Consider the following 27929-nt stretch of genomic DNA (forward strand, 5'->3'; position numbering starts at 1 on the left):
ACACTGATATTTCATTCCTAGCTCTATCACTGAAGCCCCCTATAACTTTAATACACGACTTTCCTGACCTGTTCCTCAGTTTGCTCACCTGTAAACAGGGGCTGAACCAAATACATCTAATCCTCTTCAGTTCTTTTTGTTAATTTGATTTAAAGTAAATCAAACTTACAGAAAATTTGCAGAATAGTAAAAAAGCACAAAACCTCTTATATACCCATTACCCAGATTTTTAACACTTTGTCACAATTGTTTTATCATTCTCCATTGCATATATATATGATATATCTAAATATAATATAAGATATAATTATTTTATGTACCATTTGAGAAATATTACATACATGATTTTCATTTACCCATTTATACTTTAATGTATATTTCCTAAGGTATAAAAGTTATTATAATTTCAGTAACACCTTCAGATTTTTATATTATTTTTAACTATAAATAATACATGTGAATTGTATTGTGAAATACAAAGCACTACTATAATGGTAAATTGTTTTTCTTTTTCTTTTTTTTTTTTTTAAATTGTTTTTCTTAAGAAACTAGCCCAACAGTATTTTATTAAAAAGCTGTATTTCAGAGGAAATTACAGAACTTTGTCAATTTGGAAACATCATACCTAGGAATATCCCTAGATGAAAGTCTAATCAGTTCCAATTCTTATTTTTACAAGTGATAGAATTAAGTGTACAATCTTCCAGAAGTCTAAAGAGAAGATAATTTAGACTACTGAATAGGGAATGTATTTCATGCATCAAATTGTCACTGAGGCTTAAATTGATCAAATAAAATAGCACTTTAATCACATTGTGTAAATGATCTATTAAAATAAAAAATAATCAGTTCTGAGAATGCATTGCTGAATTTTTTCTGCCCTTAAGGCATCATGTTTTTATGCATATTTTGTCACTTTAATGCATTTAATGTGTAGGATATACTTAATAAGGCATCCTTTTAAACAGAATATTGCCAATAGCAAAGCATATTCATTCCTGGACAAGTCTTCAAATAATATAAAAAATTAGCTAATGAAGAGAGAGATCTGTGCACGCTACTACTTCCCACCCACCAATGAGAAAACATATAACCTTATTTGGGATAATGGGATGACATTTGCTTGAACTGAAGTCTAAGGCAGGGCTAGACTAAACAATGGCTCCAGTGACTAATGAGTTTCTCTTGAGAAATTGCTAAGTGTTAGGCCAACACACTCCAATTTTTAAAAAACATACCTAACAAATTCATTTGAGCTGGAACAATCACTGAATTAGCTCTTGGGAGAGAACTACTCCGACAGAGAAAGAAAATGCTCCCACTACCTCTTCACTGCCACCTGGATGCCGAATTTTACTGTCCACTATTGTTTCCTTTCCAGTTGCCACAGTGAATGATAGCATGGATTGCTAAGGTTCCATGAAGAAAGGTTTCTTTCTTTTTCAAACAAACCTCGATTTTCAAAGAACAGTGCTATACACACAATTTAGTATTTTGAAGCTTTCAAGTATTTTGATCATATGATTTCCTGAAGCATTCATGCAAAGCTCTTTTAACTAAAAACTTTTCTAAAAAAGTTCTCTGGCTGATTTAATACTTTATTAAAAAATACATTGCAGAAATTTCATTCCTAACTATACAATCACATTAGTTTCTGCCCATCCCCAAGGCCCATCCTAAAAATAATAATAAAATAATGAATTATAAATATGATTAGAAATCCTGCAGATGCTAGTTTAATGCCTCCTAATAACCTGTCAAAGGTATAATTTTATTTTACAGATATTCTTTCAGAATCTTGAATTATATGATAGAATTCTAGTTTTTGAATTAACAAATACATATACATAATATGCTTGATCATATTCCTTCTCTGTTACCTGCTATAGCAAAAATATACTAACAGAGATTTTTGTATTAGATAATATGCGGACAATGGCAGAGACCTCTAGGTAACTCCCTTCTCTCACAGAACTAGAACTCCTGATTTTAATATAGGTAATTGGTCACCCAGAGTAAAGGCTACAATTCTCAGGCAACTGCCGAAAAGTGTGGTCATATAACAAATCTCTGACATACAAGGTGAGAGAGAATAATATATGCAATTTGAGGGATGTATCCTTGAAAGGAAAAGTGTGTCCTTTTTTCTCTCTACCTCCAGTCTGCTGTAGGAACATCAGTATCTTAACTGAAGTACAATTTGGGACTTGAAGCCAAGGGTTGTAATATAAAAAAATTATAGAGCAGAAAGCTGAAAACAGCTCAAGTCCTAAATAATATAAAATCCTAAGCCATTTCACCTGGACTTAGCTATTCTCCCATGTAAAAAAGAAATAAACTCGAATGTGGATTAACCAATTTTATTTTTATTTTGTAAATGTTTTGAGATAACTATAGATTTACATAGAGTTGTATAAATTAATATAGAGAAATCTCATAAACCCTTCAGCCATTTTCCCTCATAATCAGGAAGTTGCAATTTTATTATGGGTCTCTGCTACAAACTTATTTAATGATTTAATATTTATTTGGAATGCATTGTACAATGTTTGGGTCTCTGTTACAAACTTAAGCCAATCACATGTCCTGTTATACTTTATGCCACAAATTACTTAGAAATAAATACAGGAATAAATACTTTTAAGTCCTTTAAAAACCATAATTGCTCTTGCATAAAATTAAAGAATGATCAGAGATTAAAAATGAAGAGTGAACACAAAATGAGAGTATTAAATTCTCAAGAAAGGGTGAACTAAAACAAAATTAACTAATGCTAGAGGGTTGGCCAGGACAGGAATAAATGTTCTCAGGGAATTCACAATCAACTGCCCTACCTACCCACAGTCTAGGGCGGGGCGGGGTCACATTTTTACTATCTGGACCTATTAGGAGCCTCCAACATCTAAAAACTTAACATAAAAAACATAAAAAATTGGTCCAGACTAGTGACACTCCTCAGTCTTCTGGAATAATTAAATGTATAACCTTTTAAAAGTGACATGTCCTTAAACCAGTCTGCACAAAACATCAAACAAGACTTCACAATCTGCAAGTACTAAGTGAATGAGGAACTAATCAACCTTGAGGGAGAGTAGGCAAGACAAGGAGAGCAAGGTTTTGTTCTGTATTAATTTCCAAGGGCTGCCCTAACAAATTATCATAAAGTTGATGGCTTAAAACAATAGAAACTGATTCTCACAAGGCCAGACATATGAAGTCTAAGGGCTAGCAGGGCTGAACTCCCTTCAGAGGCTCTGGAGAAGATTCTGTTCCTTGCCTTTTCCAGCTACTGGTAGCTGTGGGCATTTCTTAGCATGTGGCTACATTGCTCCAATCTCTGCATTGCTCCAATCGCTGTCATCTCCTCCTCTCTGTGTCTCATATAAGGACATTTGTCATTAGGTTTAGGGCCCACTCAGATAATCCAGAATGATCTCATATCCACATCCTTAATTTAAATACATCTGTAAAGACCCTTTTTCCAAATAAGGTAACATGGGCAGGTTCTGGGGATAAGAATATATCTTCTCGAGAGTCTATCATTCAACCTACTGCACTCTCTAAAGAATTTCAGATACGAGAACCAGCAGAGAGTAAATAACTGCATCACTTAAAAGAGACAGTAGTTTGATGCTATGGAAAAATACCTGCCAGTTTAGCAAAAGACCAAAACAGAACTTCAAGTTGTAAGTAATATAGTCACTGAAATAAAATAAGCCAGTGGATAAATTATTCAGCAACTTAAATACTGCTGTATTATTGGTTATCTGGGTTACATATATATGAGAAAATTATGTAGAGATTGTAATATAGTAACAAGGTTAAAAGACAGAAATGTTATAAGAAGGTTTTATATGTGTTTATACGTTTGTATGTACATATATATGTAAGTATACATATATAATAGACATCCCAGCAGGACATACCAGAGTGACTAGAAGAGAGAAAATATAACAATGAGAATTTCTAAGAATTATTGAAGTACCTAAATCCTTATATTCAGGAATCATAATGAATCTTAAAAAGAGTAGATAAAAATTAATCCACACCTAGAAATGACACAGAAAAGCTGCAGCACAACAAGTAAGAAGACATTAAATGCAACTACAGACCAAATTTTTTTTTCGTAAAAATCATCTATTGTGCTTTATTTTTTTTTATCTATTAAGGAAAACAGTAAGTTGGAAACAGACATCTCAATAGAAACAACAGAAAACACAATAGAACAATGCTACACATACTGAAGACAGGCTTTTAAAAATACTAAATGTTTATATATTATTATATATCTTAATTATTTATTTATACTTATTATTTTCTTATTTGTATTTATTATTTTTTCCAACATTTATCCTTAAACTCCTTCCTTTATTAGAACTCAAAGTATAAGACTTCTCAGACTCTGTCACAGGGTTACAGATGCATTTCTGAGCTCACGAATCAGATTGACACATACAGGTCTTATATCTATAACCTCATTAAACAGTAAAAGGTGGAAAGAGACACTCTTTCCTTGTTCTAGAACCAAGCTTGAACCAGCAGTTTCAGCAGTGGTTTCCTGATTCTTGCATGCAGCTAAGGTATTATGATTCCCAAACCAAAAGTCGGGATGACAATTTTCAGATTCCAGCAAAGGCAAAACACACACACACAAAATATTTCTCATGTTATGCCTCATTTGTGGGTTGGGCACAGTCTGTTTTATGTTGTCTGCGTCCTAGAGCCCAAGCTGAAACATGAGGGCCTTTCTGGAAATCGCTGGTTTTGTGGCAGCAGAAGACACATGCTGGCAGACCACACGACGGCTCTGAACACTTCTCGGAAATTTGCACTCACCATTCCTACTCACATTCCATTTGCCACAGTAAGCCTTATGGCCAAGCCTTAAGTCAATCAGATAGGGATGTGCTAATTTGCCACAGGGGGAGAACACAGAAAATATTTTAAACAAAAATACAATCTACCATTATCTTGAAATTATTTTGGCATGTAAATTTTCTTCTCCTTGGTTTGTCATTATAATTGGCCTCTGTGGCATGCTGGGATCTGATAGTAAATATAGCTCTGGAGGAAATTAGATAGTAGTGGTAGAGCAAGAAGATACTTGTTATTCCCTTCCAATGTGACCTGTGAGGTCACGTCAGCTCTCCAATAAAGCAGGCGAGTATTCAGGAGACGAGGGGGAGGTTTTGCCTCGCCTGGGAGGCTCTTTGGGGCTTGGGCATTTAGAATACTTACACCTACAAAATCATTCAAATATCAAATTCTATTTTGGGGGGCTCTTTTTTTATCAATGAATGTTCACATAAGGGACCTATGGAGTCAGTAGGTTTCGTCTATTTTGCAAGATAGCATCTCATAGGAGCAGATTTTCTTTGATCATTGTTAACTTTAGCCCTCCAGCTAATTCAGGAAAGAAATTAATTTACAGGAATCACAGACATTTCCCGTTTCTCTGTCGGTGCCTTATGCCAAGAATTTAAAGCCCTGGTTCTATTATTTTTATTTTTCTATTATTCGGTATTATTAGAAACAGCCTGTCTCACAGGCTTCTAATTTGGCGTGGTTGTTACGGTGTACTATGGATGCCATCACTTAATCTGAAAGAGTTGTACATTCATCGGTGAAACTTTTAGTAATGCTTTTCACTGTGGGCACCATGCTATGAATATGCCATTCTGTAGTAGAAAAAGAGATATTTTCTGCTTTTAAATCAGTGATGTCAGAGAACTAATCAATTTCCCATCCTTAAGAATCTGTTGCCTGCAGCTACTTTTGGCACCAAATACTTTATCAATAAAGATTTGGTTTCAGTCACATAAATTAGGAGTTTGGGATTAACGTATATATTACTACATATAAAACAGATAAACAACAAGGACCTACTGTATAGCACAGGGAATGACACTCAATATCTTATAATAACCTATAACGGAAATGAATCTGAAAAACTGAATCACTTTGCTGTACACCTGAAACTAACACAGCATTGTAAATTAACTATAATAAAAATTGGTTAAAAAATAAAGGCTTGGTTTCAGATAACAAATCCTCTAGCAATTTTAGGAAAAGAGTATTGGAAATGGGGGAATGAGTATTTACAAAATTATTGGAAGGACTTAGAGGAGCAAGTTCCAGGGCCTTCAAAATGACTCCCAGAATAGCACTTCAGAAGTGGATCACTAAGGGAAATTTTGCCTTTGCTGGATTCTGGACACTGCCATCCCTTCTTTTGGTTCCAGGACCACAGGACCATAGCTGCATGCAAGAATCAGGAAACTACAACTGGAACTGTTGGTTCAAGCTATGATGCACAGTAGAGTCCAGTAATTTAAAAGCATTAACCAAAAATAGAGAATAGCATGCTTCCACTTAAATGGTTTCTCTATGCACAAAAAGACCCAACTTCAGGGTTAAAAATTTCTATAATACTTAATCATTTTAAGTTGCAAGGATCACAGTGGTTATTTGTTCACTTTTACCATATTTGAATATCCTAATCAGTTCACAGAGGAAGATAATGTCAATGTGTTTCCAATCATCTTGTGCAATACCATAATATGTGTAATAATATCTTACAATAAAATTATCTCCTAATAATTTAAGTTTAAAAAACTAAATATACTCTCCTTACAGGAAACAAGTCAAATGGAATAGCTGATGTGAGATTCTTGAAATATACAGAATAGGATTTTAAACTTTTAGAATCATGCTCATCTGTATGATACTGAACATAAACTCAGAAAATATATAAGCTTTGTAAGTTCTACTTTTGAATGTTTTACTGTGTCCTTCAAGAGTATATACAACTATTTCATAGAGATGTAGGACTGAAAAATAGACTGAATTGTAAGTAGTCCCCTTGTTTTGCCCTTTTTTTCTTTTGATCTTTGGCAACCCATTTCTTACTGAAAATAAGCTTTTTTCTGAATGAGTTTTCTAAGTATTTTGAAATATTTATCTCCTAACTCTGACCCCCTAATGCCATATCTCTAAGCTCCAGCCTTGACCTGTTCATTTTCCAGGATAGAGCAACATAATCCTTATGATCAGGGCTAGCTTTATGGAGAATAGCATGACTGAGACACTGGAAGGGTCTCTCATCTCCACATCTTTTCTCATGCTTGAAGTTAAACATGTAATTTCATTTAATCATTGCCTTTTCTCTCGAATTCAGCTTTTTAAGTGCAAATTGTTTTATAAGAATAATGAGTACCAAAAACCCTAGTGCAAATAAGTTTGTCTCTTTCTTTAGGTGACAAGAAATAGAAAACTTTTTAGTATCAAGACAGAAATTAAAAGCAGAGACAAGAATTTCTAAAGTAGATGCTGGGGTACCAAATAAAATTGCCTGATGATTTGATTATTATTTTTGAGCTGGAATTCACTGCTCATAACTCTTCCAATTCTGTTCAGAACCACCCTCTGATGACTGTTAATGAAGAGAGTAAATTTCACTGTTTTCTTACCAATGTTCTCTTTCAGTACAGTATTGCTAATATTTAGTGGCCAAATGTCAGAAGATGTCCTAATAAATTGGCATCCGCTCATGGATGACAGAAAAAAGCATTCTACACTATGGTACTATGGAATGTGTAAACATGGGTATTGGCACTGCTGCAGTCTTAAATGACTGAATATTGATGTTAGGTGCTCTGCATCTATGCAAAACAGCCTGACAGTGCGTGTCATCGAGGGCAGATGTTTCTCTCCTGAGAATCTCCAAATGTAACAGGAACAGAATTTCCAAATTAAGATGGTAAAAACAGATAAATTACTTGGAAACACAATACGAACTCTACCTAAATTTAAAAAAAAAGAGATCTGCTTATTATAACCAAAATATCTGAAGACAGAATAGAGATGGAATAAAAGTAGATGACTTATCCAAGAGAAAAAGGTCTATGCTTAAGGGTAATGAACCATGGTGAGGGAAAGATATCTTTCAAGAAGCAAAAGTATTGATCAGTTCTACAGACATTCAAAAGACCAAACAATTCAAGTAACCAATTAACATAAAAGTGAGGCGAAGGTGGGGGCCTGAAAATAGGGAATTTTTCAAGAGAAGTGGGATCCCAAGATCTTAAACTCACTCATCTTTTCTCCCTGTCCTGGAAAACAAATGTTTATCCTCTGTTGTGTTCTTAAACATTATTCCAATTATGTCACCCTCTGGTTAGAACTCTCCAGTAACTTCCCTTCACATATCCTCTGTTCTACCTTTGCATCTGAAAAATATAACCAAAATGTCGTACTTCATTTCAGGGTCTTTGAGATGCTTAATTTTAAGTAGCAGTAATAAAATTTGAAAACGTGAAATCAAATTTTTTTTTCTGAACCTTGAATGGAAGTATAGCAGACTGTTGACAAGCATGCTTTGGTGATCTGCATTCAAATCTACATTCATTAGTTGTGTGTCATTGGGCAAGTTACTGAACCTCTCTGTACCTTAGTTTCCTTATCTGTTAAAAGGGTGATGATAATAGTACATTTCTCATCAGTTTTTATTCAATATTATGTATGTAAAGCATTTAGAACATTACCCTGGCACATAGAGTGCTATATTGGGGTTACCCATTGTTATGTTTACGTTCTGTTTTGATGACTACCTCCTAAGATCTACTGAGAGTTAGGGACTGGACAAATACCAAATAAAGATTTTTTAAATAATTATTACAACAGCAGTAAACTGATGGCAAGGCAGATACCGCTAGTTGTTCACTATCTCTCCTTACTAAGGGAACCTGATTTTCACCAGTGCAACAAAATAACTGAATAAAATATTACATTTCCCAGTCTTCTTTGCATCCAGTGAAATACAGTAGAAATCGTCAGATAGGATATCAGGAAATTTTTGTAAAGAGGGACATTTTCCCCTTCAGCTTCCCTGGCTTCCTCATTCTTCCTTCCTGGAACACAGATGTATTGCCTGGAACTACAACAGTCCTCTTGCAGCACACGAAGCAACTTCAAAAATGGAAAACATGTGCCAGGGAAGGTAGAATAGAAAGATAAAAAGGAGACAGTACTTCCTAATGTCAGCGAAGCAGCCATACCAACCTGGAATCCTTATCTTCACAACTTCAGTGAGACAAACTTAAGCTTCTATAATTTTAAAGCCTCTTTCATTTGGGTTTCACATTATACGCTGCTAAAGTCAATGCCAACCACAGAGGTCCATGGTGATTTCTTGTGGCTCACAGTAAGAATATTCTTAGAAAGATTGGTCATTCAGAATTTATCACGAAGCCTACAATGAGAAATTTTTCAGCCAGTTCATTTTTTTGGATAAGCAGCCTCTCTCTGTATTATTATGTTTCTCCCCTGTATCCCCAAACAGAGTGCCTTTTGTGTATTTCTTGTGGAACCGACAAAATTTGAGTGCTTGATTTTACTATTGGATTTTCCAGTGTTATGAGCCTTGAGCTTTGATCAAAATTTTTGTTAGCATTGCATGTTCCCGGCTGCTGTGCAATAATGAACAGTGGACCATTACCGTGCTCATTATGTTCACAGCCCATAAATATACCCTTGTGGGTGTGTGTGTTGGCAGTGCCTGTATAAGTGGGTTTAAAGATTAGGGGAGAGGAGAGACTGTAGCTTTTCCTATTTAAGTCATTTGCAAGGTTCTCATTTCAAGGACTTATTGAGGTCTTGGATATATTAAATATATATATACTGTCCTGGCTTCCAGTAACTTCAGAGATTTTTATCAATCTTGCACCACATGGAGATCCACAATATAGTCCCTTAAATACTTATGAAAGGTATACATTTTTAACACAGACTTAGAGAGTTCAGAAGATTTTTTTCACTCTGTATATAGTCTTACATAGTCTACTATTGTTCTAGACACCCACATGATATGGTAGGGAAGTAGGGAAGATGAGAGGTAGTCGAAGGAGCCATTCAAAGAGAAGCAGAATAAAGCTATTTGCTACTAGAAATAGACTATCCATAAGGTATATCTCTGATCATCTCTTTATGAATCTTTTCAACTTTTATGTTTCAAAACCAACCACCAACACCCAGGGATCTGAACTTAACTGAACTTCTTGCTGTTTGGGGTCCTCTGCCATGTCTGCAAGAATAACAAGATCATTTAGCACCTACACATCAACCAGGTTAAAGGAGAATAGGGAGTGTGCATGATTATCACCGGGTATCACTGTTAAAGAAAGAGGAAAATCCACGCTTTATTCTGGAATACTTCTGAAGACTCTCTCAATTTGGTAGATACCCATCTACCATTTTTACTGAAATACTCTTTTCCCAAGATGAAATAACAGAGGAGAAAGAGAGCAGACTGCCACATCTTTAAAGGCAAGTTATGTCAAGCCACTTTTATTTCCAGCCTGTCTTAGCTTCGTTTTGGCAGGGTCGTCCCCTGTTAAAGAATACGAAGAGGGGAATCAGCTCATCACCAAGCATCTATTCCCTGGATTGGAAAAGGCAAGGGAGGCTGGTATGAACAACAGTACCAGTAGCACGGCGATTCTCAAGGGCACACCGTGCCAGATGTGCCTAAGCAAGCACCGTACTCAGAGGCTGCAGATTGGGTATTCAGAGTAGTGGGGGCTGAGCAAGAGGCAAAATTATTCAATACATGTTGGGCCAAACTGCCATGTTATAACAGTAAACTTTATTATGGCTACAGTATATGTATATATAGCACTTATCAAATATTTTTATGTATTGGTTCAGATATAAACCCTCTGAAAAGAATGCTAAAAACACTCTCAGTGATCTTGGCTCAATGGTTCCTTGGTTATTATCCATGACCAGTAAGTAGCCTACTATATCTTTTCCCTACAGGACAATGAAACTGCTCAAAGCACACAGAGTGAGAAAGATGGTTGGTTGGCAAATCATAATTCTTTTGAACTCTTCTACCTGGGGTTGCCACATTTAGCAAACAAAATGCAGGATTTCAAGTTAAATTTGAATTTTAGATAAACAACAAATAATTATTTTTAGTATAAGCATTTCCTATGCAATATTTGGGACATACTAAAAAACTATCTGTTGCTTATCTAAAATTCCAACTTACACAGGTAGGCATCCTGTATTTTATCTGACAAGCCTACCACTACCCCATAATAGTACATTTACAATGTGCTTCTGTTATTTCACCTACATGTGAAACTGGAAGAAGACGACATTCAACAGTCCTAACCCAGCACAACAAACATTTTGTTTATATTCTCATCTCCCTCATTAGTTAGAATGGAAAATAGACATCTTACAGACATTTTTCATTCACTCATAATATAGTGGGTGAGATTATGGACCCTATAATCAGGTAGCCTGTTTTTATTTTTTTATACCACCTTCCTACGACACAATCTTCATATTTTCACTATATCATAAAACTTCAAAATCTTAAGTCATTTAAGAATATATAAAACAATATTACTTAACAGCCTAGTATCCACATCACAAATTACTCAGGTAGATAAATCCTAACTAACCACTTTAAATTCCCTAACTTTCAATATATTTTAAATCGGAATAAATGTTTTAAAATGTGTTCTCTGTTTCTTTAACTTCTAAAATGAAACACACAGAATATATCATTTCTTTCTTTGAAACTCTGGAACATTACTGGAATACCAGTTTTATTCCTATGTCTAAAAGAAATAAGAATCTAGAGAAATATCATCCAATAGAACTTTCCGCAATGACAGAAATATTCTGTATCTGTGCTGTCCAAAATGTTAGACACAAGCCCCATGTGGTTTCTGAGCACTTAAAAAGTAACTAGTGAGGTACCAAATTTTAATTTTAATTAATTTAAATTTAAATATGGAGCATTCATCTTTTTTTACACTTGATCCATCATTTTCTCTCTCTACCTAAGATAGAAAAGTATGAGACTCAATAAAAAATATAATAAATCAGTGAGTTCTCACAAACAACTGAAGAAAAACAATACATTAATTGAATTTCTTTTAGACAAACTACTTTTTTTTCCAATACGGTATCCCTTAACAGATGTTTTTATACGCAATTTAGCTCAGCAAAAAAATACTATGGGCAACCTAACAATGACAAAAACTAATTTTTTGATTCTCCCTACATTTTGGGGACTCTAAATAGGGTATATCATATAGAATTGTGAAGATCAAGAAATGCTTGATTGTACAATAATCTTATTTGGAATTTAAAAATAACTTAGCTTCTATGGGCTTGTGTAGTGACCTAAAATTTAAGGAAGACATCAAGTTGTGAGATGGTGTTCAACTTGCTATCAAGAACTGCTAGTCAACATGAAGCTTATTTTCTCTGTTTGCTGTGTCTCTATAGCTCATAGTAACCTGAAAAGGTAAGGAATTGCTAAGGAAACCGAGAAAACCGTGACCCCAACACTGTGCCCTTATCCTTGTTTTGGTAAGAGTTTACACTAAAAATGAATTCATACTAAAAAAGAGACAAAGAGAGAAAAAAATCCTCTAAAATCTTCATACCAAAATTTGCCTTCACCTGAAAAGTTATGGACAAAACACAGAGGTGTTCCACTGCTACTAGTTCTTGCTCAACAAAATTCTCAAAGTATTATTTTTAATTTATTTGGCCTAGAAAGTTATGGAAGCAGCAGAGTTTTCTACTAATATAGTAGTTTTCAACTGCTGAGTGTATATAATCATCACCAGGGAAGTTTCATAAGCATACTCAGGCCTACTTAGAAGGTATGTGGTGAGAGCTAAAACATGTATTTTAACAAGTGATGTAGATGTTTATTGAATTGAGATTGTGCTTAGAAATTCTATTTGAGTATAAAATTTTGTACTACCTGTGAGTAGCCAAAAAAATGTCATGAGCGCCAGGGCTGAGGAAGACCTCCATTCACCATTCTTTGCCATTAGTGTTAAAAGAACAGTAGGAGACAGCTATTAACTTGTGGCAATGTATATTCTTTTATACATTGTTAGATTCAGTTTACTAATATTTTGTTCAGGATTTTTGAATCTATGTTCATGATTCAAACTGGGATAATGCTGGCCTCATAGAATGAGTTAGGAAGTATTTTAACACCCATTCCCAGATTAGGAAGGAAGAAATAAAACTTTGTTTGCAAATGACATGATGCAGAAAAACTGAAAGAATCAACAAAAAAATTCCTGAAACTAATGAGGAATTATAGTAAGGTTGCGGGATACAAGGTTAATAAACAAAAGTCAATTGCTTTCCTATATACCAGCAATGAACAAGCAGGAGTTGAAATTAAAAATGCAATACCATTTACATTAGCACCCCCAAAATTACTTAGGTATAAATCTAACAAAATAGGTATAAGATTTATTTAAGGAAAATTACAAAACTCTGTTGAATGCAATCAAAGAACTAAATAAATGGAGAAATATTCAATGTTCATAGATAAAAAGATTCAATATTATCAAGATGTCTGTTCTTTCCAATTTGATCTATAGATTCAATGCAATTCCAAAGAAAATTACAGCAAGTAGATACTGACAAACTGATTCTAACATTTACGTGAAAAGACCAAAGACCCAGAATAGCTTATGCAATACTGAAGGAGAAGAACAAAGTTGGAGGACTGTCTACATGACTTCAATGCAAGGCTCATTATAAAGCTACAGTTATCAAGACAATGTGGTACTGGTGAAAGAATAGACAAATAGATTAAGTAAACAAAATAGAGAGCCCAGAAATAGACCCACATAAATATATCAACTGATCTTTGAAAAAGGAACAAAGGCAATACTTTGGAATAAAGTGTTTGCTCCAAACAATGGAGCAAAGATAGTCTTTACAAGAAATGGTGCTGGTATAACTAGACAACCACATGCAAAAAAATGAATGTAGACACAGACCTTACACCCTTCACTAAAATTAACCCAAAATGGATAATAGACCTAAATGTAAAATGCAAAATTATAAAACTCCTTAACAGTAATGACACAGAAAACCTAGATAACCTTGAGTACGAAAATGGCTTCTTAGATACAACACCAAAAGCAATATCCATAAAAGAAATATTTGATAAAGTGAACTTCATTAAAAGTAAAAACTTCTTCTCTGCAAAAGATAATGTTAAGAGAATAAGAGGACAATCCACAGACATGGATAAAATCTTTGTAAATGGCACAACTGGTAAAGGTGTATTACCCCAATAGACAAAGAACTCTTAAAATTCAACCATAAGAAATTAAACAACACCACTGAAAAATGGGCCAAAGACCTTAACACAAATTTCACTAGAGAAGGTATATGCGTGGCAAAAAGAAAAACAGAAAACACATGAAATGATAACTTTACATCATATGTCGTCAAGGAAATGCAAATTAAAATAGCGATGAGATACCACTACGCGCCTAATAGGATGGCCAATATCCAGCACACTAATACCACCAAATGCTGGTAAGGATGTGGAACAACAGGAACTCTCATTCATTGCTGGTGGAAATGCAAGATTGTGAAGCCACTTTGAAGGACAGTTTGGCAATTTCTTACAAAACTAAGCATACTCTTACCTTATGAACTAGCAATTATGCTCCTTGGAGCTAAAACTTATGTCTACACAAACCACTGCACACATATGTTTGTAGCAGCCTTATTCATAATTATCAAAATGTGGAAGAACCAAGATGTTCTTCAGTAGGTGAATAGATAGATAATCTGTGGTACATCCAGACAGTGAAATATTATTCTGTGCTAAAAAGGAATAAGTCATCAAACCATGAAAAGACATTTTATAAACCTTAAATTCATATTACTAAGTGAAAAAAGGCAATCTGAAAAAGGCCATTTACTGTATGAGTCCAACGGTATGACATTCTGGAAAAAGTAAAACTATAGCAATAGTAAAAAAAATCAATGGTTGCCAGTGTTTAGGGGGGAGGGATGGATGAATTGGCAGAACACAAAGGATTTTTCCGGCAGTGAAACTGCTCTGTATGATACCATAATGGTGTATACATGTCATTGTACATTTGCCCAAATGACTTCTGCCCTCAACCCTAGAATTTGGAAGTTTGAGAGAGAAGACTATTTAGAATATTACCGTTGAAAAAACTGACTTGGAGGACCAGAAACAGAACATCCAACTCTGTTTAGCTGGAAACTAGTTCTGAGGAATTGTGAAAATCATTTTACCTTTTCAGTTTTCTTATCTGTGGCCTGAAAGACCTCTAATATTCCTTTGAACTCTGAAATTCTAGGGCTCCGCAAGATATAATTACTTCACATCTATTGATGTGTGAAATGTGTAGACAGATCTGTGCTTCTCTTAGGTACTTGTTAGTGTAGTTCTGCTTTCTCAAGCATATAATTCTCTGTGTATGCTGTTTCTTCCTGTCATCGTCGTTCTCCCGAGGGAACAATTTGTACTTTGATTACTGACAGCACTGTCTTTCCATGAGAGAGTACAAGTTGCCTGAGGAGAAGACCAGCTCCACTGTTTGTTTTTGACTTATTAATAGTCATGATTTATGTGGACCAGAATAGCAATTACTATGCAGAAACAAAACATGAAGAAATACTGGTGGCCAAAATGACATTTAGAATAAGTGGTATGTTTTACACCACTGCTCTGGGACTAATTTCTCCTTCAGAAGGTGCTAGAACAATCCAGCAGAGGCCAAATACTATTGTTCACTGTCTGCATATATGTGCATGAACGTATACTGTTTCAATAAAAGGAGAACTTGTGTGTAGGTGTGTTTGTGCCTGTGTATACGTACACTCCTTTTTAAAAGAAAAAATGTGGTGTGATTTTAGAAATAGTATTGGCAATGGAACTCTGCATCCTCAATTTAAAAGGGAGGTAGTGAACTTCCAGTTATAAAATAAATAATTCATGGGATTGTACAGCATCCCTATGTCAATATAGCCAATAATATTGCAATTACTTTTTATGGTGTCAGATGGTTACCTACTCATCATGGTGATCAATTTGTAATGTGTATAAATGTTGAATCACTGTGCTGTACACCTGAAATGAGTATAATATTGTATGTCATCTATACTTGTATTTAAAACAGGGATATATTACATCTGATCTGTTTCTTATTGTTGCCAGATATAAACTTCCTACAGTTAGAAAACCTAAGCGATTTGATAACTAAAAAATACTTAATAAGGGCAACTTCTCTTTAGGATAATTCTGAATGTATGGTCTATCATATTACATGTTCCAAATAAACTAAATAAATTAAAGAATCATTTAAAAACAAGGAAACTAAACCAATTTAATATGCAATTGAAATATTTCTTATTCAATGAAAATATAGCTTAAGTCAATCCTGGATCAATCTTTCACTTCTAGCAATGCCATACCTGAACTGAATTTCAAAAGTAAATAATAACAAAACTGAACTAACAATTTCAGACATGAGGTTACTGAGTTTTGTGTGTTGCTGTTGTTTTTTTTTTTTCCTGGTGGCACTTCACCTTGAACCTCATAGGCCTTTATCCTGGCCAATGCCCACCACTCCAGAAAACTTAATTTCAAACAGGAAGGTGCAATTTAGTTTGAGAGTAGTGCTTGAGAAGCTTCCTGGGAATTTTCACTCTCCCCAGGCTCCAACTTTATATATCTTTTCTGTGTCTCTTCATTCATCCAAAACTACCTTGGAGGGATAGCGTTACAGGGTCTATGAAGTCCTTGAGACTTGCAGGGATGTGACACAATAAAGAAGTGTCCTACAGCATCTTTATTCCCTGCAAGCCAATTCCAAAGGGAGAGTCACGGTCAACTGGGAGTTTTCTTGACCAGCACCATGAGAGGATCATACATGGCCCTTTGAATAAGTCCTTCTTTAAGGTTATCAAGGAAGAACTAGATGGGACATAGTAGAGAGGATTTTCCTCTTCATCCCTCCCACAACAGTTTGCTGAATCATGATGTACTTCAAGTAGCAGGCAGGTAGCGGCCTACGTTTATTTCCAACTTACTCTGTTCCAGGTTAAAGATTTTTGTAAATTACCTAATGTAATCTTTACAGCAAGCATATGAGGTGGTTACTACGATTAGCTCCATTGTACAGATAAGGAAACTGAGTCCCATAGAGGATAATTGACCTATGGAAATTCACACTGCTTGTAAGCAGCAGGGCTAGCTTGTACGCACAGCAGGCTGGCTCCAGAGTTTCTCAGCCACGTGCTTAAATCTACAGAAGTCTTCTCAAAGTCACTTCTTAAGCTGCTGAAGCTAATGGCTAAGGCCAGGAAAAAAGGAGTTTGACTCAGAAACAAAAATGGCAGAAACAAAGATCTGCCTTGAGGACTTAGCTAGAAAGCACACTTTATTCATTGATTGTTAATGGACACTAAGTAATACTATCCACCTTGGAAAGGCAATCAGCAGCAGTGAGCATCACAGGATGTCCTATGACCCCAGGTTAGAAGCACTGACTTCCCTGACTCCGTGGTTAAAGTTGAGTTGGCCACAGCCGTCTCTATTTGAGGTTATCTACTGTACCTCCATTCAGCTCGACTTTCATACTCAGCTCAGGGATCTTATAAGAGACGACCACTGGAAGGCTGAGACATCAGGACAACAGGTATCCTCATCATCCTCGATGACCGATATTAAATGAGCACCAACTGAGTGGAAGATTTTAGTCCCAGCTCTTAGAAATTCTAAGGTATTTTTATATTTCAGGATTCAATATCTCCCTTTAGGAGAAACTTATGACTCATTACCGGCCTCCAAGCTATTCTACTCTAATAGGGATATCATTTATATCTCCAGCCTGGAAGTCTCCCCTAAATCTCAGACGTTGTAACCAAATGCTTCCTTGATGTTTCTAATAACATCTCAAACTTAACATGTGTAAAACAGAACCCCTAGTCTTCCCCTCCAAATGTGCTTTTTCTCAATCTGCTTTATCTCAGTAAGTGACAAGACTTCCCTTCCAATTTCTCAGGCCAAACCCTGTATTCATCCTTAACTCATCTCTATTTTTCAAACCCTTATCCAATTCATCCTGAATTCCTGTCAGCTCTTCTTAAAATGTATCTAAATTCTGTCTACCTCTTACCAGTTTCCCCACTATTGACTCTTTTCAAGACACCATCATTTCTTGCCTGGATGATTGCAGTAGTCCCCTAAATGGTCTCTGGCTTCTGCCATTGCCCCCACCCCATACTCTACTCTGTACATAGAAGCAGAATAATCCTACTAAAATATAACTTAGATGATGTCTTCCTTCTGTTCAAAACACTCCAATGATTCCAAGTTGTACTTGAGGCAAAAGCCAGTGTTTTCTCAGTGGTTTACAGGCCCTAAACAATCCAGCCCTTCCCACTATTTTCCTCTATGACCACATCTCCTATTACTTTTCTCTTGGATCACTCCCTTCAACCATATCAGCCTCCTTGATTTCCTCATACAAACTAGTTGTGCTCCCACTTCAGGACCATGGCCTAATATGACCACTTTACCTGGAATCCTCTTCACATAGCAACTGCATGGATTACTTCTTCATCTTCTGCAGGTCTTTGTTCAAACATCAGCCTCTTCTGAGATCTTTCCTGGTCACTCTATCTAAGATGACAACACCCTCACTGACTGTTTCCCCTTCCTTATTTTTCTCATTAGAGTTTTCTTGTCTTAGCACTTAACATCATCTAACATGCTATATATGTTACTTGTTTACATTGTTATTTCTCTATCCAAACTAGAATATAAGCTCTACAATGACAAGGATATATTTTTTGTTTTATTTCCAAGTGTGATTCCAGCTCCTAAAACAGTGCCTGACATAACAGACCCTCAGTAAATATTAGTTGACTAAAAAGAACAAAGTATGCAATGTGTTTTTATTTCTGTTTTAATAAAATTATTTTAGCCTTATTTTTGGTTTAAATTATAAAATATTATATACTACACTCCAAAGCAGAATCTTTCCTCCCCCCATGCAAAGGGTATAAACAAAGTTAGAAATCTAATAGTTAACAAAGAATTTCTGAGCAAATAGAGTTGGTGTGCTGTAAGTCCCATTCCAGAGTGGAAGAAGGAAAGGATACCTGCTCTTCACCTCAAGACTAGAGAAAAAGGACTCCACAGGACACTTGGAGAGTTTGACTGACACATGCAGTGGTCTAATTTATGCTCTGGAAACTTAAAGGTTAAGAGGTTGGTTGAGTTATAGTTCCATCTCAGAGGGAAGTACCAATTTGGTACCTGCAGTCCTGACGAAAGAGCTAAAGATGAGTATTCCAGAGGTAGATTGTGTTCATAAAAGAAAAATCCAGCTGGAAACTCCTTAAAGGAATTTTGCCCAAGAGGGTCAACTGAGACCCAACAGAGAGATGGTCTGTGTGGAAGTGCACCACCAAGCAGCCAACCAGTGGGGAGCTTATCATCTGCATCAAGAGAACTGCAGGATTGGGATGTCAGGCAATAGAGATCTCTTCTAAGAACATATGAAAGTGTTGCACAAGGTTGTGTCAGCTTGAAATATTTTCAAAGCTCAGAGAGCATTACAATCATTCAGAATAATATGTCAAGTAAGAACTTGCCCTACCCATTTTCTTCTCTCATTTTCTCTCACTTTTTGACCCTAGAAGGGCCAGAAACCACAATTGGGAAGATGCAGGAAAAGACTCACATCACAAGGTGGGGAAAGAGAGAATCTGCCACTGCACCCCTTTCCCCCTGGTGGCAGGGCCAGATTGGGACAGAGAGAGAGGTAGGAGAGATACTAACCCTAGAGAATGAACATGAAACAATAATGGGAATTGAAAATTAAGTTGCTTACAATTATATCCCATGAAACATGTTTGCTCAATATTTTTGCTACATATTCAATGAAAACCAAAACACTATGTTCTTAGTATAATCATTTCTATATAAAATACTGGTATTTTGGGCATATGAAATATCATTCTATGAAAATTTTACCTTCCTATTAGAATTTGCTCAACTTTTATACACAAAATTGTTGTTCCTACCCGACTCCTCTTCTTGACCAAGGAGAAAAATAATTCACCCTAATATATTTCTCCAATAAAAGGGAAAGGCAATTGTGCTCAGTGTGTAGGTAGGTTATGAGAACTATTAATTGACCTTGGTGAATAGACGAAATTAACCTACCTGTTCAGATCACTCTATAAAAATGCTACCAAGCTCAACAGAACACTGCCTTTCAATACTGTGGGATAAATTATGGCCTGCTAACAAAGCCGCTGAAATTGCTAATGCAAATCTAAGTATCATCTTCAAATGAAGGGGACTAGAGCTATAATTTATTCTGCACCATTCAGATCACTTAAAGAATACTGCATTTCATTCTCATTTGTATTATAATAAGAAAGGGCCAGTCTAAAGTACATATAGAAAAAGTAATCCAAGGATCTATATAATTTTACAAAAATGAAAGAACAGAAAACTAAGCAGAAGTGTGAAATTTGTCCTCATTTTAAAATGCTGTCATATAGAAGAAAAGATGAGGCATATTACAGAAAAGAAAATTCAAACAGTCAAAAATCATAGGAAAATATGCTCAACTTCAAAAATCACGAGAGACATGCAAATTATAATCACACTCACCATATTGGGCAAAAATGTTAAATCTGATAGTACAAATTTTGGGAGGATATGGAGCAAAAGGAATTTTTGTGCACTGTTGGTTGGAGTGTAGATTGGAATAATTACTTTAGAGAACATTTCCGCAGTTTCTAGTAAAATTTAAGATGCGTATATCCTGTCATGGAAAAATTTCACTTCTGTGTATACATCCTACGGAAACAAATACACCCACATGTTCAGGACACACATACTATGACATTTACTGGATTTAGGGAAAATACCAAATAAATTGTGGTATATTTATACAAAAGCATACAATAAAGCACCAAAAATGAAGAAACTACTACTACTCAAGTCTTAACAACTGTAAAGCTAAGTACAAAAAGCAAGACACAAAATTAAACAAATAGTATTGTTCCAATTAAATAAAGTTCAAAACAGATAAAACTAGGACATACCGTTTTTTACCCTAAATGTCTTATCAATAGGTGAATGGAAAAAGAAGGTGTGGTATGTGTGTGTGTGTGTGTGTACACACACATACATATATACATACATACACATATATACACACACATACATACACCGGAATACTAATCAGCTATTAAAAAGAATGAAATTTTGCCCTTTTCAATAACATGGATGGACCTGGAAGGTATTATGCTTAGTGAAATAAGTCAGACAGAGAAAGACAAATACTATATATTATCACTTATATGTGGAATCTAAGAAATAAAACAGAAAAGCTTCTCCTGTGTTTACAGTTTCTTAAAAATACCAGGCCAAGGGACTCAAATCAAGATGGTGGAGTAGGACATAGAACTCACCTCCCCCCCATGAACACATCAAAAATACAACTACATGTGAAACAATTCTCACTGAAAACTAACTGAACATTAGCAGAAAGACTCCTGTACAACTAAGGCTTGAAGAAAGACACACATGGAATTGGGTAGGAGGAAAAGAGAAGTGATCAGGTCAGGACCTGTTCCCCTGGCAGGGAACTCAGAGGAAAAGGGAGGTTACACTAGTGTAATCCCACCCTGAGGAGTGAGTGGTTCAAGCCACATAGTGGGTGCCCCAACCCTGGGGTCTGACAAAGGGAAGACAAGCCCACTTGGCTGGTTAGAAGGCTAGTGGGACTAACAGGGGGGCTGTGGGAAGCCTGGACTCTGCCCGTAAGTAACATGCAAACACTTGCTTGCTCCCAAAGCAGGGCTGAAAGGGCAGATTGAAACCCTACAATAGATACACAAAACCTAGAGACAGAAACACAAACATACCACACACACACACACACAAAAAAAAATCATCACACTACAGGGAAGAAACTAAAAGAAGAAAAGAACAGAGAAGATCCACAAAAAAAACAAATGGAAAACAAGTAATAAAATAGCCATAAGTATATACCTATCAATACTTTAAAAGTCAATGGACTAAATGCTCCAGTCAAAAGATTTAGAATGGCTTATTGGATTAAAAAAAAAAAAAAGGCCCATCTATATGCTGCTTACAAGAGACTCACTGGAACTAAAGACACACACAGACTGAAAGCAAAGGGATGGAAAAAGATACTTCATGCAAATGGAAATGGCAAGAAAGCTGGTTGTCAATATTCATGTCAGACAAAAGAGACTTTAAAAGTCTATAACGAAAGACAAAGTAGGACATTATATAATGACAAAGGGATCAATACAGTAAGAGGATATTACACTTATTATGTTGTATGCACCCAATACAGGAGCAACTAAATATATAAAGCAGACATAAAGGGAGAAATTGACAACAATACAATAACAGTAAGGGACTTTAATACCCCGCTTACATCAATGGACAGATCATCCAAACAGAAAATCAATAAGGAAAACAATGGTCTTAAATGACACAACAGATCAGTTGGATTTAAGAGGTATCTACAGGACATTCAATCCTAAAAGAGTAAAATACACACTCTTTTCAAGTGCATATGGAATATTCTACAGATTAGATCACATGCTAGGCCAATAAACAAGTCTCAACAAATTTAAAATGATAGAAATTATATCAAACATTTTCTTCTGACCACAACATTATAAATTTAGAAATCAGTTACAGGAAGAAAAATGGGAAAAATACAAACAGGTGGACACTATACAACATGTTACTAAAGAGAACAATGAGTCAATAAAAAAATCAAATAGGAAATCAGAAAATACCTTGAGACAAATGAAAATGGAAATGCAACTTTCCAAAATCTATTGGATGCTGCAAAAGTAGTTCTAAGAGGATAGTTTATAGTGATACAAACCTACCTAAAGAAACAAGAGAAATCTCAAATAAACAACCTAACCTTCCATCTAAATGAATTAGAAAAAGAACAACAAACAAATCCCAAAGTCAGCAGAAGAAAGGAAATAATAAAGATCAGAGAAGAAATAAATAGAGACCCCCCAAAAATAGAAAAGATCAATGAAACCAAGAGCTGGTTCTTTGAAAAGATAAACAAGATTGATAAGTCTTTAGCCAGGCTCATCAAGAAGAAAATAGAAATGACCCAAATAAACAAAATAAGAAATGAAAGATAAGAAATGACAACAAATAGCACAGAGATACAAAAAGTCGTAAGAGAGTACTATGAAAAGTTATATGCCAACACATTGGAAAACCTAAAAAAATGGGCACATTTCTAGAAACATACAACCTTCCAAGACAGAATCAGAAGGAAATAGAAAATCTGGACAGATCACTGACACTGAAATTGAATCTGTAATTTAAAAACTCCCAGCAAACAAAAGTCCAAGAGCAGATGGCTTCACAGGGGAATCTACCAAACATATAAAGAGCTAGCTAATACCTATCCTTCTCAAACTACTCCAAAAAATTGAAGAGAATGGAACACTCCCAAATTTACTCTATGAGGCCACCATTATGCTGATACCAAAACCAGACAAAGACACTACAAATAAAGAAAATTAAAGGCCAATATCTCTGATGAATAAAGATGAAAAAACCCTGAACAAAATATTAGCAAATCAAATTCAACAGTATAGAAAAAGGATCATACAACATGATCAAGTGGGATTTATTCCAGGGATGCAAGAATGGTTAAAGTTTTTCAAATCAATCAATGTGATATATCATATTTACAAAAAGAAGGATAAAAATCACAGGATCATCTCAATAGATTCAGAAAAAGCATTTGACAAAAATTCCACATCCATTTACGATAAAAACTCTCACCAAAGTTTGGATAGAGGGAACATATCTCAACATAATAAAGGCCATTTATGACAAATCTACAGCTAACATCATACTCAATAATGAAAAGCTGAAAGCTTTCCTCTACAATTAGGAACAAGACAAGGATGCCAACTCTTGCCATGTCTATTTAACACAGTGTTGGAAGTCCTAGCCACAGCAGTCAGACAAGAAAAAGAAGTAAAAGGCATCCAAACTGGAAGGAAAAATGTAAAATTGTCAACATTTGCAGAAAACGTTATATTAAATATAGAAAACCCTAAAGTCTGCACCAAAAAACTATTAGAACTAATAAATGAATAGTAAGGTTGCAGGATACAAGATTAATATACAGAAATCTGTTGCTTTTATATACACTAATAATGAACTATCAGAAAGAGAAATTAGAAAACAATCTCATTTACAGTTGCATCAAAAAGAATAAAATACTTTGAAATAAATTTAACCAAGGAGGTAAAAGACATATACTCCAAGAACTATAAAACACTGATGAAGGAATTTGAAAATGATACAAAGAAATGGAAAGATAGCTCTTGTTCTTGGACTGGAAGAATTAATATTGTTAAAATGTCCATACTACACAAAGCAATCTACAGAGTTAATGCAATCCTTATCAAAATACCCAAGAACTAGAATAAATCATCCTAAAACCTATACAGAACAACAATAGAACCCAAATTGCCAAAGCAATCTTGAGAAAAAAGAACAAAGCTGAAGGTATCATGCACTCTGACTTCAGACTATATTACAAATCTACAGTAATCAAAACAGCATGGTACTGGCACAAAAACAGACACATAGATCAACTGAACAGAATAGAGAGCCCAGAAATAAACCCAAGCACTCATGGTCAATTATTCTATGACCAAGTAGGTAAGAATATACAACAGGGAAAAGACAATCTCTTCACTAAGTCAGGCTGGGAAAAGTGGACAGCTACATGTAAAAAAAAAAAAAATGAGATTAGAACATTTCCTCACATCATATACAAAAATAAACTAAAAATGGATTAAAGATCTAAATGTAAGACCTGAAACCCTATACCTCCTAGAAGAAAACATAAGCAGAACATTCTTTGACTTAAATCTTAAATTTGTGTATATATTTTGGAGCTGTCTCCTAAGGCAATATTTAAAAAGCAAAAATAAGCAAATGGGACACATTAAAATTAAAAGCTTTTGCACAGCAAAGGAAACCATTGACAAAATGAAAAGACTACCTACTGAATGGGAGAAAATATTTGCAAATGACATGACTGTCTGATAAGAAGTTAATATCCAAAAATTATAAATAGTGCATACAACTCAATATCCAAAAAACAAACAACCTAACTTTAAAAAATGGCCAGAAGCCTTAAACAGACATTTTTCCAAAGAAGATACACAGATGGGCAATAGGCACACAAAAAAAATGCTCAACAGGGCTAATCATCAGAGAACTACAAATCATAACCACCATGAGATATCACCTCACACCTGTCAAAATGACTATCATCAAAAAGTCTACAAATAGCAAATGCTGGCAAAGAAGTGGAGAAAAGGGAATCGTAATATCCTGTTCATGAGATCGTAAATTGGTGCAGCCACTATGGAAAACAATATGGAGGTTCCTCAAAAAACTAAAAATAGAACTACCACACGATCCAGCAATTCCACTGTTGGGTATATATCCAAAGAAAATGAAAACACTAATTTTAAAAGACACATGCACACGCCAATGTTCATAGCAGCATTATTTACAATAGCCAAGATATGGAAGCAACCTAAGTGTCCATCAACAGGGAATGGATAAAGAAGATGTGACACACACACACACACACACACAATGGAGTATTAACCATAAAATGAATGAAATTCTGCCATTTGCAACAATGCAGGTATTAAGCCTAGTAAAATAAGTCAGAGAGAGAAAGACAAATACTCTATGTTATCACTTATATGTGGAACTTAAAAAATAAAACAAATGAATGCATATAACAAAACAGAAGCAGACTCAGACACAGAGAAGAAACTAGTGATTACCAGTGAGGAGGGGAAAGACAGGGGTACGAAATTAAGAGACACAATCTCTATGTATAAAATAAACAAGCAAGAAGGATATATTCTACAGCACAGGGAATATAGCCGATATTTTATAATAATATAAATGGAGTATTATCTACAAAATTTTGAATCACTATGTTGTACACATGAAACTAATATAATATTGTAAATCTGCTATACCTCAATTTAGAAAAAAAGAAAAGATAGATAAGAAACTTCTTATATACCTGTTCAGAATAGTAACTACCTCTACAAAAGAGGGATGGAATGTTATTGGAAGGAACACATACACATCTGGGTGCTGACAGAACTTAATTTCTTGATTTGTGTAGTAGTTGCATGTGTGGTCACTTTAGAGATATTCAGTACTTTTCTATATGAGTGTCATAATTAGGGACCACGTAGACAAGGCAGTGGTCATTTCAGATCTTAACATGTGAGAGAGGCATAGTTGTCCTATATCACTTAAGGATTGGAAGTCATGTGCACAATTACATGGTGACAGTGACACAAATTCCATGGCAATGAAAGATGTACTTTCTCATACTTAGAGCTATTCATACAGGAAATGAGCTACAATTTTTGTTCTTTGATCTTCCTGTCACATGAGAGTTCAAGCAGTTTCCAGATGATCATTATTCAGGAGAAGTAGGGAAGTGTGATTTGAGTGGAGATTTGACATTTGTAAGTTCTAATTTTGACATTCTATCATCTTGTAATTCAAGGTTTCTTTTCTAACCATGCTTGACTGACCTGATAAAACTCATCCTGAACGTTCCCCAGTTTGCGACACGAACACAGAACATTTGCTGGGGACATGTTGTACCTTGTTCGGGATTTGAAGTTCTGATTTGAAAAAAAAATCAAATCCAATGATTGTTGCCATCTAGTGGGTGCCCGTTCAACCTAAAAACCAGAAGATACAATTTAAATCAATCCTGTTCAATAAGCCCAGCTGCAAAAATATGCAGAAAATGACCACTGTACACTTCTCTCCTCTGAAATTAAATACTTACATCATAAAAAGTGGCTTTGAAAAACACAGTCTTGGACTTCCCTGGTGGCGCAGTGGTTAAGAATCCACCTGTCAATGCAGGGGACACAGGTTCGAGCCCTGATCTGGGAAGATCCCACATGCCGCGGAGCAACTAAGCCCATACACCACAACTACTGAGCCTGCGCTCTAGAGCCTGCAAGCCACAACTACTGAGCCCGCATGCCACAACTACTGAAGCACGTGCACCTAGAGCCCGTGCTCTGCAACTAGAGAAGCCACTGCAATGAAGAGTAGCCCCCAGTCACCGCAACTAGAGAAAGCCTGCATGCAGCAATGAAGACCCAACGCAGCCAAAAATAAATAAATAAAATACATTTCAAAAGAAAAGCATAGTTTTTTTATTTAACCAAATGACTTTTAAATGTAAAACTGAAGAAACTTCCTTGTCATTTATAGTTCCTAAAAGTACATGAAGCTATCCTGAAATAGAAATCATGAGAAATTGATTCCTGCACTAAGCAAATGTAAGCCGATGAAATAAATGGGAAAAAAATGAGAAGGAAAGGAATTATCAGACACTGACAGGAATATGACAGTGACAAGAGAACAAATAAAATATAATAAAGATAAATTCTGCTTGAGCTGTTTTGTCTATTCAGGCAACATTAAATACTGGCTAACCTGCACCACATGTCCATTATAGGTTGACTGAGGCCTCTACTCAATGCCTCTTCGCTTTTGACTCAGTTTAATCTCTCAAACGTTATCAGGTTCTATGTCTCAGGGAAAGAGACTTTTGAAGAGTCTCAAAATGGAGATGAATGCCCTAGTCTGGAAGTGACACAGGTCAACCCGTCCACAACTCATTGACTAGAATTAGTCACAAGAACCCACTCAATTCTCAGGAAGTCAAAAATTGTAATCCTGATAGAGCCACAAATTCTTTGACTCTCCTTTCCTTGAGAAGTTGGTTCTGTGACCCTTTTCCTTGAATCTGAGTAGGTTTTGTGACTACTTTTACAAATAGAGAATGTAAGGACATGACCCTGTACCGATCTCCAGGCCCGGCCTTTAAGAGATTGGCAGTTTCCTACTCTTGGAAGGCTCACTCTGGGAGAAGCCAGTTCCTATGCAACATTTCTGACTACCCTGGCAC

This window comes from Balaenoptera musculus, chromosome 13 (genome assembly GCF_009873245.2).
Source record: "Balaenoptera musculus isolate JJ_BM4_2016_0621 chromosome 13, mBalMus1.pri.v3, whole genome shotgun sequence".
NCBI classification, from domain to species: Eukaryota; Metazoa; Chordata; class Mammalia; order Artiodactyla; family Balaenopteridae; genus Balaenoptera; species Balaenoptera musculus.